This window comes from Rhodnius prolixus, unplaced genomic scaffold (assembly GCF_049639745.1).
Source record: "Rhodnius prolixus isolate KJV_2025 unplaced genomic scaffold, Rpr scaffold_2, whole genome shotgun sequence".
Taxonomy (NCBI): Eukaryota; Metazoa; Arthropoda; class Insecta; order Hemiptera; family Reduviidae; genus Rhodnius; species Rhodnius prolixus.
In genome coordinates, this window is record NW_027411592.1 from 8,429,426 (window position 1) to 8,442,224 (window position 12,799).

Consider the following 12,799-nt stretch of genomic DNA (forward strand, 5'->3'; position numbering starts at 1 on the left):
ATTTAAAGGGAATAGGTTTGTAAAAAATTAAAACGTAGTATTTAATGTTGGAAGAGATTCCAGCATTGTGATGTTTTCAGTATTGAAAGTAGTTCTTGTCTCTGAGAGTGTGCGCTTGTAATTTGCTAGTCAGTTGCACTATTTAGCTGTTCAATCACAGTACATTTGGGTAATGAACATTATTTGCCCACTTGTTATTAGCGTTACCACAATGAAGTTCGCTTCCAACAAGAAGTTCCTCTAGAATGTATTGGCATGCTCGTAACTATGTTAGTAGCGGTTCGCCTCGTACAGCATCTTGTGTGAGCTACAAGGCTAAATTGTGAGTAAAGTTTTTCTGGTAGAAGTGAAGACTATACCGCATTGTGAGGATTACTAAACATTGACTCTCAGGATTTTGGTAAACCTGGATTATGGAAACACCACTTCAGTTCGTTAGGCATCTGTTCCAGTACCTGCGTCTTTTTTTGATCCTCCGGAATAAGTGATTACTTGTTCGGCAAGTTAATGCATGCAAAATGATTATCTTAAGTCAAGTTCTGGAAATAAGTGACAAACATTGGAAGAGATACACTTTGCATCGTTAAAGAAGAACAATTGGAAGATTTCTCATTACCTATAGATTCCAAAATAATATGCAAAACGAGGAATTGAATTACTGAATATTTCTCGAAGCTTAATCTCAGTTTAATATACATCGATCATGACGGTAATAAGAAAAAGATGAAAATCTTGGGGAAGATGAGGACGATGAACAAGGAAATTCTAAGACGTCGCTTGGGAAATACAAGATTGATAAAATGAATCGATGAAATGAAGACGGTAGCCTGAACAAAAAGATCAATCCAGTTTCATGGTTTCCCTCTAAGATATCCACTGCCACTTTAGTAATCATTCGCTATTTCACTTGCCTTTTTTAATTCAGCAGTAAAAGTGTTGAATAAAGTAGATGAAGGGAACAATATATCGCGGTAAAATAGGGAGAAGCGACACATCGATGGATGGAAGGGCAGGCCTCCCTATGGAGTTTAAGTCATCCAGAACTAATCCAAACAGATAGGAACCATCATTCGCCATTGCATCAAAATATGTCCGTTCTTTAGAATGACAAACTTTATTTATTTCAAAACAAATCAAAGTGATTAACAATATAGAATGTATTATGGATTTGGGTGAGGAAAACCATGTTGTAAATAGTTAAATAAGCCAAACATTAGGTTATAATTAATTTTTTAGGTGCTTTCGATGATCTTCTTTTATTAAATCCGCTGCTTTTTCCGCGATCATAATTGTTGGAGCGTTTGTATTGGTCGAGATTAATTGAGGCATGATAGACGCATCGACCACTCTTAGCCCTTCTAGAGAGTGCACTTTTAATCGCTCATCAACCACTGCATCTTTGGAATTGCTGCCCATTCGACAGGTACCAGCCGGATGATAAGATGTGCCTGAGTAATTTTCAATAATACAACGATAGAACGGATCGCTTGGTGCTGGAATATGTGAACACACTTTGTAGTAAGAAACATACAATTTAGGATTGAATTTCTGCAATGCTTCAGTCTGAAATAGATCATATGCGAATTTCAATCCTTCCACAGCAATTTCTAAATCTTCCTTTACTTGAAAATAGTTTGGATCAATGTTGGGATGCTGAAATGGATCTGTAGATCGAAGAGTAATAGTTCCTCTGCTCAGTGGCCGGGAGTTAGATACCATAGCGACCACTTTTGATACACTATCCTTCTACTTCACCATAAACTCCTACAACGAAACTATTAAATGTTATCTCGACGTTGGAATAACTTGCATTAGGTAATTGTTTAGTATTTATACAAGCTACTGCTTCGATTAAAGTTGTACTGGCAAGTGGACCTGAATCATTTATAGCGTACTCTTCAATCGACTGGTTACTTAGAACCATCTTCTCTGTTGGTACTATGCCCGGTGTAATAGTGAACTGAAGACCTGCGTTAACATGATCTTGTAAATATCTTCCTACAGGCAAGTCAGCCACTACCGGTATGTTCAACGATTCAAGATGATCTTTAGGACCGACGCCGGATAACATCAACAGCTGTGGTGAATTAATGGTTCCAGCGGATACAATGATTTCTTTGGAAGCCCAGGCGACTGCTGTTTGTCCTTTGCTGGAAAATTCCACTCCCACAGCTCGGTTACCTAAGTACAAAGAAGTAATAATTTTAATATATATTAAGTTTAATTTTTATGTTCTCTTGCTGATAGGTAGAGAGTGAATTCGAATCGTATAGTTGCTAGGCTATACAGATTTTAGGTCACAAAAGAAGTAATTTTTTCATGTCTATACTTTTGAACTGTACGTGATTGGGTTTCATTTTTAATTTGGTGAACAGGAAGTGAACAAATGAGGATTACCTTCAAATATTATCCTCGTTACAAGAGCGTGATTCACCATTACTAGATTCTTTCTTGCTAGAACAGGTTTTATATAGGCTCTGTTTGTAGAATATCTAGACCCATTCGCACAGTTTGTCTGGAAAATATGTAAATAAATATATTTTTTTTTTTTTGATAAAAGGTCTGAATTATATGTTAATTAACATGTATTATTATAATTATTATCCAATAGGGAGAATGATTATTGCCAATTTCAGTTTTGTAAACTTTTAGCCACACTTTCGACCTGGGGACTAGGTCATCTTATACTTTTTACATGGTTAACATTCTCACACTAATCTACTTTGTTGACAATCTAAAATTATAGCGTTAATAAACAACTAGGCACAACTCTAACAGAAAGAGACATTTGTACTGGACGGCTAAAAGATTAATGGCTGAAACCAATTATAAAATTCAAAGGTGTTAAAATAAAAATTAACCTGAGTACGCATGAATCCAACATTATTCCTTCCATTAAGATCTGCAACTCTGAATCCCTTTTCTCGACCGGCCTGTAGATAAGCGTCCCTTAGAGCCGTGTAGTAAGGCACCGAGTTGATTGGAAGAGGGCCTTGTTGACCTTGAGGCAGACGGCTTCAGTTAATTAAAAGAAATATAAACACCCCTTCTCAAAGAAGTTACGCAAAATATGGATTATTGCGAAACATTTCACCAAATAGGCGCACTGAACTCGGCTCCATCTTAGGCATTAGACGTTGGCTACTTAATGCGTTGATAAATTTGAGACTTTTCTATTTAAGATAAGGAAACTAAGTGTGGGTAATCGCTAATGAGGTTCAAATAATTAAACACAAAAAAGGCCCTCAATTAATGATTGCTGGCAGGAAATAGTTTATATCTATCCAAAACTTTCTAGATAATTCTTAGATCATTGAACTCTTACCATGATAAGCTGGTTCGCGGTCAACCACTCTATTATTTTCTGACTTCCTAAAATAAGGTAGAACTTCTTGATAAGACCATCCGTCGTTTCCTTGTGCTGCCCAATTATCGTAATCTCTTGGATTGCCACGAAGAATGATAGGGGAATTAATAGAGCTGGAACCGCCATTTACTCGTCCTCTTGGCAAACTGCAGTTTCCTTTTCTTATTGGGTCTTGAAAAAAACAAAAATTCTAATGATAATTCACCCACTTCCTTTACTGCAATTTTCCAATTGTAATGCACAATTTTTCTGCCGCCTGGAAGTACTCATGAAATGCAATGTAATAATACAGATCATGAGGCTATTGTAAACTATACAAAACGGAAATAGCTTTTACTAGCTACCTCAGGGTGGAATGCCGTCACTAAGCTTGTGAGGGACAAACGTGGATTCAATAAGTGAAATTTCAACTTTTCACTACAATAAATAACTATTCTCTCTTGAGGCAATCCCAAAACAACCACATTTAACTAAATTATTAAATTTTGTTTTACCTCTACAACCAAATTGTTCAACAGTTGTGTAATTCCAGTCTAATTCACCTCCCAATAGTTTATAAGCAAGAAATGGCGTCTGCGATTCGACTGTTTCTCCTCCTCCAGCTTCTATGAGTAACACTTTCCAGTCTTCAATTTCCGTTAGTCGCCTTGCTATCACACATCCTAAAAATATAAGGGAGGTTGTGAGAACTTTATATTAGTGGGAATTTTAGTAATTGGAAACTTCATTAGGGATTGAGGACTGCAGTTTATTGGCTATGGACACAATCATTAGGTGGTAAAGAGAGAGGAAAAATGTTGGTGAATAGCCAATCAGATTTATGGACCTGTGACAAGAACTCGCGTTCGGGAACGATCTTGTTTTTATTAGCAGGAAACAGTAAGCACGTTCAGAGCAATTTGAGAAGAACTGGAAGTACGTAATAAAACATTAGTATGAATGCAGTTCAAATGTAGAGGATAAAATGGAGGCTGGCGTAGCAATCAGGATGGTGATAGAGTTATATGCACTTATTCTAGAGAGTCGTGGGCTTTGACCAAACATCTGTCGGGAACCGTTTTACCTCCCAAATGCTGTACTTAAGAAAATAGAAAGGAAAACTGTACATAATCTAGAAATGAAGGGCTAATCTGATGGTGGATAAAGGTACGAAACTGAGCAGTGATACGATAAACACCTTATGTGCTACAAGGGATAAACTGAGCGATACTATCCTGCACTTAGTGAATCCATCTCTGGACTCACAGATACTGATTCCCGAAAAGGATATTGAAAGGATCAAAGGTCAAAAACGGTACTTTCGGTAATAGTTCAAATTCGATAAATCTGCAAGTTTCCTGTAATGAGGCGAGATGTCAATTATGTTATTATTTTTCTGATTTAAGTTTTTGGAATTTTAAACTGAAATCTGTGGAACATAAGTTACATTTTAATCTAACATAGCCTAATCGTGTTAGTGCTAGTGGATATCTCTTCTTGAATTAGTCTGATTATGGCTTAGGGAGCTTACCTGCTGAACCGGCTCCCACTATTATGAAATCATAGGTTTCGTACAGTTCATTGCTCCCAGTATTCCTCAGCTCTAATTCTGCACTTTCCTCGTTGTACCTGTTAGCTAAAGTCGTTAAAAGGCCAACAAATGCTCCAAAATCCAAGACATCCATTGAAAATTAAGGAAAAATGATCTCGTTGATTTTCCACCTTTTTAAATTATCTCTGTATATGGTTTTGAACTTAGAGGCGGAAGTGTTTGAAAGTATATTTATATGCACATATGCACAATGAAATGGCGATAGATACCTATTGTTTGATTATTGTTTCTTTCTTCTTCTTGTTTTTTGTCACAGTTTTCTTTATTTTATCAAGAATATTAAACTTATATGACCTTTTTAGTTGAAGTTAATAATAATAAAATAATAATTATAAACCTTTTTTGTGTAGAAGAAAATTATACAAACATGTTGTTTATACAGAAATTAACAATATATTATTTTTCTTTTTTTATTTAAATTATTGTTAGTGATATTATTATGCTTATTATTTACACAAAATCAGCCTTAGCTGAGGTTTTATTTAGTGGTAATTCAAATAATTTATGTGTCTTACAAAAACAATTAGATAGATAAACGAACAGTATGTAGAACAGAAACTATCAAAACAAATAATAAGACTTTTAATGTGAATTTAGATTATGAAATTCCTATGCCCACACTTCACAGAACACATTCGTTTTTCGGTTCCACTCAGTTCTGTCTCTAGCTACCCTAGGCCAGGTCGCTCCACCACAAATCTTTTTCATTTTCTGAACCCAATCCGTAGTGGGACGTCCTCTTCCTCTTTTCCACAACCTAGGAGCCGACTCAATCAGCATCTTCGCCCATCTTACCTCTCCTCTCATCATAATTTGTCCTGCCCATTTCCACTTCCTTCTGGCCACTCTCTCTATTATGTCCGTCATTTCCGTTTTACTTCTAATCCAAAAATTCCTTTTGCGATGTCTCTTTGTTATGTCCAGCATATACCTCTCCATTGCTCGTACAGCTATTCTAAATTTATTCAATGTTCTTGCATCTAAAGTCACAGCCATAAGTTGCAATACCAGTTTTTCCCAAAGCTTAACCTTTAGCTTAACAACAGCTTGGGATTTGAAGAAGTGTTTAAGGGAACACATTTTTCTCCAACCTAGAACGCATCTTCCGGCCATTACTGTTTATTGTTTTTGGACACAATCATTAGGAGGTAAAGAGGGGTGAAGGAATGTTGGAGAATAGCCAATCAAATTTAACAAGAACTCGCGTTCGCGAACGATCTTGTTTTTATTAGCAAGAAACAGTAAGCACCGTCAGAACAAACTGAGAAGAATTGGAAGTAGTAAAACATTAGTATGAGTGCAGTTCAAATGTAGAGGATAAAATGGAGGCTGGCGTAGCAATCAGGATGGTGATAGAGTTATATACACTTATTCTAGAGAGTCGTGGACTTTGACCAAACATCCGTCGGGAACCGTTTTACCTCCCAAACGCTGTACTTAAGAAAATAGAAAGGAAAACTGTACATAATCTAGAAAAATGAAGGGCTAATCTGATGGCGGATAAAGGTACGAAACTGAGCAATGATACGATAAACATTTTATGTGCTACAAGGGATAAACTAAGCGATACTATCCTGCACTTAGTGAATCCATCTCTGGACTCACAGATACCAATTCCAGAAAAGGATTTTTAAGGGATCAAAGGTCAAAAACGGTACTTTCGGTAAAAGTTCAAATTCGATAAATCTGCATATTTCCTGTATTGAGGCGAGATGTCAATTATTTTTATTACTTATCTGATTTAAGTTTTTAGAAATTTAAACTGGAATCTGTGGAACAAAAGTTACATTTTAATCTAACATAGCCTAATCGTGTTAGTGCTAGTGGATATCTCTTCTTGAATTAGTCTGATTATGGCTTAGGGTACTTACCTGCTGAACCGGCTCCCACTATTATGAAATCATAGGCTTCGTACAGTTCATTGCTCCTAGTATTCCTCTTCTCCAATTATGGACTGTTCTCGCTGTAGTTAAGAGCTAAAGCCGTTAAAAGGCCAACATATGCTCCAAAATCCAAGACATCCATTGAAAATTAAGGAAAAATGATCTCGTTGATTTTCCACCTTTTTAAATTATCTCTGTATATGGTTTTGAACTTAGAGGCGGAAGTGTTTGAAAGTATATTTATATGCACATATGCACAATGAAATGGCGATAGATACCTATTGTTTGATTATTGTTTCTTTCTTCTTCTTGTTTTTTGTCACAGTTTTCTTTATTTTATCAAGAATATTAAACTTATATGACCTTTTTAGTTGAAGTTAATAATAATAAAATAATAATTATAAACCTTTTTTGTGTAGAAGAAAATTATACAAACATGTTGTTTATACAGAAATTAACAATATATTATTTTTCTTTTTTTATTTAAATTATTGTTAGTGATATTATTATGCTTATTATTTACACAAAATCAGCCTTAGCTGAGGTTTTATTTAGTGGTAATTCAAGTAATTTATGTGTCTTACAAAAACAATTAGATAGATAAACGAACAGTATGTAGAACAGAAACTATCAAAACAAATAATAAGACTTTTAATGTGAATTTAGATTATGAAATTCCTATGCCCACACTTCACAGAACACATTCGTTTTTCGGTTCCACTCAGTTCTGTCTCTAGCTACCCTAGGCCAGGTCGCTCCACCACAAATCTTTTTCATTTTCTGAACCCAATCCGTAGTGGGACGTCCTCTTCCTCTTTTCCACAACCTAGGAGCCGACTCAATCAGCATCTTCGCCCATCTTACCTCTCCTCTCATCATAATTTGTCCTGCCCATTTCCACTTCCTTCTGGCCACTCTCTCTATTATGTCCGTCATTTCCGTTTTACTTCTAATCCAAAAATTCCTTTTGCGATGTCTCTTTGTTATGTCCAGCATATACCTCTCCATTGCTCGTACAGCTATTCTAAATTTATTCAATGTTCTTGCATCTAAAGTCACAGCCATAAGTTGCAATACCAGTTTTTCCCAAAGCTTAACCTTTAGCTTAACAACAGCTTGGGATTTGAAGAAGTGTTTAAGGGAACACATTTTTCTCCAACCTAGAACGCATCTTCCGGCCATTACTGTTTATTGTTTTTGGACACAATCATTAGGAGGTAAAGAGGGGTGAAGGAATGTTGGAGAATAGCCAATCAAATTTAACAAGAACTCGCGTTCGCGAACGATCTTGTTTTTATTAGCAAGAAACAGTAAGCACCGTCAGAACAAACTGAGAAGAATTGGAAGTAGTAAAACATTAGTATGAGTGCAGTTCAAATGTAGAGGATAAAATGGAGGCTGGCGTAGCAATCAGGATGGTGATAGAGTTATATACACTTATTCTAGAGAGTCGTGGACTTTGACCAAACATCCGTCGGGAACCGTTTTACCTCCCAAACGCTGTACTTAAGAAAATAGAAAGGAAAACTGTACATAATCTAGAAAAATGAAGGGCTAATCTGATGGCGGATAAAGGTACGAAACTGAGCAATGATACGATAAACATTTTATGTGCTACAAGGGATAAACTAAGCGATACTATCCTGCACTTAGTGAATCCATCTCTGGACTCACAGATACCAATTCCAGAAAAGGATTTTTAAGGGATCAAAGGTCAAAAACGGTACTTTCGGTAAAAGTTCAAATTCGATAAATCTGCATATTTCCTGTATTGAGGCGAGATGTCAATTATTTTTATTACTTATCTGATTTAAGTTTTTAGAAATTTAAACTGGAATCTGTGGAACAAAAGTTACATTTTAATCTAACATAGCCTAATCGTGTTAGTGCTAGTGGATATCTCTTCTTGAATTAGTCTGATTATGGCTTAGGGTACTTACCTGCTGAACCGGCTCCCACTATTGTGAAATCATAGGTTTCGTACAGTTCATTGCTCGTAGTATTCCTCTTCTCCAATTCTGGACTGTTCTCGCTGTAGTTGTGAGCTAAAGCCGTTAAAAGGCCAACATATGCTCCAAAATCCAAGGCAGACATTGAATATGAAGGAAAAACGATCTCGTTGATTTTTCTACTTTTTTAAATATGTGGTTCTGAACTGAGAGACAGAAGTATTTGAAAGTATATTTACGAGTAGCTTATATGCACAAGGAAATGGGGATAGATAATTATTGATTTATTATTGTTTCTTTCTTCGTTATTTTTGTCACAGTTTTTCTTATTTTATCAAGTACGTATATTAAACTTATATGACCTTTTTAGTTGAAGTTAATAATAATAAAATAATAATTATAAACCTTTTTTGTGTAGAAGAAAATTATACAAACATGTTGTTTATACAGAAATTAACAATATATTATTTTTCTTTTTTTATTTAAATTAATGTTAGTGATATTATTATGCTTATTATTTACACAAAATCAGCCTTAGCCGAGGTTTTATTTAGTGGTAATTCAAGTAATTTATGTGTCTTACAAAAACAATTAAGTAGAAAAACGATCAGTATACAAAACAGAAACTATAAAAACAAATAAAAAGCCTTTTAATGTGAATCTAGACTATGAAATTCGTTTGCCCACACTTCACAGAACACATGCGTCATTCGCTTCCACTCAGTTCTGTCTCTAGCTACCCTAGGCCAGGTCGCTCCACCACAAATCTTTTTCATTTTCTGATCCCGGTCCGTAGTTGGACATCCTCTTTTTCTTTTCCACAGCCTAGGTGCCACTCTATCTACATAATCGTCCACCTTACATCTCCTCTCATAATGTGTCCTGCCCATTTCCACTTCCTTCTGGCCACTCTCTCTATTATGTCCGTCATTTCCGTTTTACTACTAACCCAAATATTCCTTTTCCGATGCCCCTTTGTTATGTCCAGCATATACCTCTCCATTGCTCGTACAGCTATTCTAAATTTATTCATTGTTCTTGCATCTAAAGTCACAGCCATAAGTTATTACGGGCAAAACAAGTTTCTCCCAAAGCTTAACCTTTAGCTTAACATCAGCTGGGGATTTGAAGATGTGTTTACGGGGAACACATTTTTCTTCAACCTAGAATGCATCTTCTGGCTAATTCAGGAAACTGACCTTCTGCTTTTATCTTGTGACCGAGAAATATATCATTTTCTACTATCTTTATCTGGATGTTATTCACAACCAGATCTTCCGGTGGGCAGCCAAAAGAGATGAGTTGAGTTTTGGACGGGTTTACAGACAAACCAATCAGTTTACATTGGTCCATTAATTCCTTAGGCATTTCTTTCAATTCTCTTCCATCTTTGGCAATTAGAACGACGTCATCTGCAAAGTCTAAGTGATTCAACCAAGAACCATCTACTCGAATTCCTTTACCAGTCCAATCCAAGTTATCAAAGACTCCCTGAAGAAGCAAAGCAAACCATTTCGGGAAACTTACATCTCCTTGTCTCATCCTATTTTCAATTTTCACTTCTACTGTGCTCTCATCTAAGAAAAATAGGGCTTTTGGATCTTTGTATAAATATAACTATTTTGTAGTCAATGTTTTTCTCTTTTAATGAATTTATAATCCATTTAATTGGTATAGAATTAATAATTCTAATTAATAATTAGATAATTATTAATTGATTATTGTTTCTTTCTTCTCTATTTTTGTCACAGTTTTCCTTATTTTATCAAGTATAATAACATGTACTATGACCTCATTAGATAAAGTTATTGTTAATTATTTATCTGCATATCCTCTATATCGTAAGTGGGTTTCATTTTAAATAATAATTATTGCAACTAAACTGTAATTATCGTAAATAATTATGAAATGAAGAAATATTTAAAGAGAATAATTAAGGAAATTACACGTAGTATTTATTGTGGGAAGAGATACCAGTATTGTGTTGTTTTCAGTATTGAAAGTAGTTCTTGCCTCTGAGAGTGTGCGCTTCTATTCGCAAGTCTGTTGTACTATTTAGCTGTTCAATCACAGTATATTTGGGTGATAAACATTATTTGCCCACTTGTTATTAGCGTTAGCCAAAAGAAGTTCGCTTCCATCTAGAAGTTCCTCTAGAATGTCATACTCGTAACTAGTAGCGGTTCGCCTTCTACAGCATCTTGCGCGGGGTACAAGACTAAATTGTGAGTAAAGTTATTCTGATAGAAGTCAAGACTATTCCGCATTGTGAGGATTACTAAAGATGGACTCTCAGGATTTAGGTAATCCTGGATTACCTAAACACCACTCCAGTTCGTTAGGCATCTGCTCTAGTACCTGCGTCTTTTTTTGGTCCTCCGGAATAAATGATTACTTGTTCGGCAAGTTAATGCATGCAAAATGACTATCTTAAGTAAATTTGTAGAAATAAGTGACAAACATTGGAAGAGATACGCTTTGCAGCGTTAAAGAAGACTAATTCTCATTTGCTATCGATTCCAAAAAAATATCTTGCAAAACGAGAACTTAAATTACTGAATATATCTCAAAGCTTTATCTCAGTTTAATATGAATCGATCGTGACGGTAATAAGAAAAAGCTGAAAAAATCTTGGCGAAGATGAGGACGATGAACAAGGAAATTCTGAGACGTCGCTCAGGAAGTACAAGATTGAATATGACAGTTCGATGAAATTGAGACGGAAGCCAACAAAAAGATCAATCCAGATTCATGGTTTCCCTCAAATATATCGACTGCCACTTTAGTAATCATTCGCTATTTCACTTGCCTATTTTAATTCAGCAGTAAAAGTGTTGAATAAAGTATTTAATCTCTTATCAACCACTGCATCTTTGGAATTGCTGCCCATTCGGCAGGTACCAGCCAGGTGATAAGATGTGCCTGAGTAATTTTCAATAATACAACGATAGAACGGATCGCTTGGTGCTGGAATATGTGAACACACTTTGTAGTAAGAAACATACAATTTAGGATTGAATTTCTGCAATGCTTCAGTCTGAAATAGATCATAAGCGAATTTCAATCCTTCCATAGCGATTTCTAAATCTTCCTTTACTTCAAAATAGCGTGGATCAATGTTGGGATGCTGAAATGGATCTGAAGATCGAAGATAGTGATAGCTCCTCTGCTTAGTGGCCGGGAGTTAGATACCATTGCGACCACTTTGGATACGCTATCCTCTACATTACCATAGACTCCTACAACGAAACTATTAAATGTTATCTCGACGTTGGAATAACTAGCATTAGGTAATTGTTTAGTATTTATACAAGCTACTGCTTCGATTAAAGTTATACTGGCAAGTGGACCTGAATCATTTATAGCGTACTCCTCAATCGACTGGTTACTTAGAACCATCCTCTCTGTTGGTACTATGTCCGGTGTAATAGTGAACTGAAGACCTGCGTTAACATGATCTTGTAAATATCTTCCTACAGGCAAGTCAGCCACTACCGGTATGTTCAACGATTCAAGATGATCTTTAGGACCGACGCCGGATAACATCAACAGCTGTGGTGAATTAACGGTTCCAGCGGATACAATGATTTCTTTGGAAGCCCAGGCGACTGCTGTTTGTCCTTTGCTGGAAAATTCCACTTCCACAGCTTGTTTAGTTGAAATTAAAAAAGTCGTAATTTTATTTTTGGTACTGTTCCGTTAGCCGGGCGCAAGCGAAAAACAGTTTAGGGTAAAACTGTTTTCTTTACAATTCATTAATATTTGTTTACAGTTGAACTTGTTTTGCTTACTATTAATTTATTAATATTTGTTTATAGTTGAACGTTTTCGACTTTTATTCCGTTGACTTGGCTCGCGTTTGGTTCACAATTGGCGACATTTGCGCCCGGCTAACGGAAAAGTACCTTATTTTTTTTAAAATATTTTAATCAACATTATGGTCTTTTGCTCAAAGCAAGAGAAGGTTTTGTTTTTTTTGAAAATAGTTTACACAGTTTTATTTAGTTTT

General features: G+C 35.7%; 1 protein-coding gene and 1 pseudogene across 5 annotated transcripts in view; one reads left to right on the forward strand and one right to left on the reverse strand.

Moving 5' to 3' along the window:
- Positions 1-12,799, forward strand: part of LOC141448883 (agrin-like) — a 397,223-nt gene that overhangs the window by 219,030 nt on the left and 165,394 nt on the right. The window lies entirely within an intron of this gene.
- Positions 996-5,226, reverse strand: LOC141448882 (glucose dehydrogenase [FAD, quinone]-like; annotated as a pseudogene).